Genomic DNA, 1,684 nt, shown 5'->3' on the forward strand with positions numbered 1-1,684 from the left:
TTTTTTAATGATGAAAAAGAGCTTGTTTTATCAAAAGCAATACTTAATAATATCTCCTATCAAAGCAAGGTTGTTTTTTAATGACACGTGTGTTTCATAAGATTTTAAAGTTGCGTCCCCACTTTTTGTCAACACCGTCTAAAATGTAATAAAATCAGGGAATATCAGGGGCAGCTGTCACTCTAAAGGACCCCTTTGCCACATTCCACCTCTGCAGAGTTCATGCATGTCAGACAGGCTCTGGTAAGTTTTATAGTTTTAGAATATTTAAAATCCTGATGTTAATATTTCCTTTGTCACAGCCATGATATGTCAACACCATCTTCCAATTTCTGAGGAAATTATTTGAAATTTTTAGATCATTTTATTCTCCTGAAGCAGGTTCTATTAGCATCTAACATTAGCAGAGAAAACAAAATGGCTACTTCATGAACTCCATTTGTTTTGTGAAAGAAATGCCTAATGTGTCAACACCGTCAGATGTCACCACCGTCAGATTTTCTGTCTGACGGTGGTGACGGGCCAATGACGGAGTTGACATTCAACGTGAAATCATCATATTTTTGTGGTTTTCAGATCATTTTTAATTATATTAAATATAAAATAGCATTTAATTTTTCTAATAATGTATAAAAACTATATGGGTAACACTTTACAATAAGATTTCATTTGTTAACATTAGTTAACTACATTAATTAACATGAAAAGTACTTCTAAAGCATTTATTAATCATAGTTGACATTAATATCAATTTTATCAAATACAGTGTTTGATTTTAATATCATATTAGTAAATATTATTTAAATAAGCAGAGCTAACATGAACTAACAATGAACAGTTATATTTTTATTTTAACTAATGTTAACAAAGATTTGTAAATATTGTAACAAATGTATTTATATTGCTAGTTAATGTTATTTAATGCGTTAACTAATGTTAACCAATGAACATTATTGTAAAGTGTTACCACTATATGTGACCTGACAGCATATTGCTTTTGTGGATTGATAGTCATCACTTCTAGCAGAATTAGGGTTGAGGAAGGAAGATTCAGGGAAAACAGGGCTTAAGGAACATATTAAGGAACATTGCATGGTATAGGTAAAGATTGTCTCGTGCTCTTTTTGTGTGTTTTAGTCCAGCATGGCTAGACAAAATCTCTCATTGGAGGAGCGTAGAAGAAGGAACAGAGTATCAGAAAAAGCGAAGAGAGAAAATCAGTAGACAGCCAGAATTAAAAGAGGAATTTCTAAGACAGGAGAGACAAAGGTGGAAAAATAAGCCAAATCAAGGATTTGAGTAAAAGAGAACAGAGGAAAAAGAGAAAGAAATGGAAGCATAGCCAGAGAGAATCAAGAAAGCAAAGAAAGAAAGACACTCAACCATTGGAAACACCTCCAGATAGTCCATCAATTGACTTCAATGAGACACCACAGATGAGCAGGCAGGCTGCTGCAGGTAAAAGAGAGAGGGTCGAAACAAGGCAGAGACATTATGGAGAAATGAAAACACTAAAGACCAAACTCAGCAAGGTCCAAAAAGAGAACAGTAACTTGAGAAAATAAATATGGCGCATAAAACAGAAAGCAACACGTGAAAGCACACTATGTGAATCACCGAAAACCACCACAGAGGGAATGATGTGCGGTGGAAATACCAGCTCCCCTTCAGTAAAGAAGAATCT

This window comes from Sinocyclocheilus rhinocerous, unplaced genomic scaffold, assembly GCF_001515625.1.
Source record: "Sinocyclocheilus rhinocerous isolate Xijiao unplaced genomic scaffold, SAMN03320098_v1.1 scaffold5650, whole genome shotgun sequence".
In the NCBI taxonomy this organism is placed as follows: Eukaryota; Metazoa; Chordata; class Actinopteri; order Cypriniformes; family Cyprinidae; genus Sinocyclocheilus; species Sinocyclocheilus rhinocerous.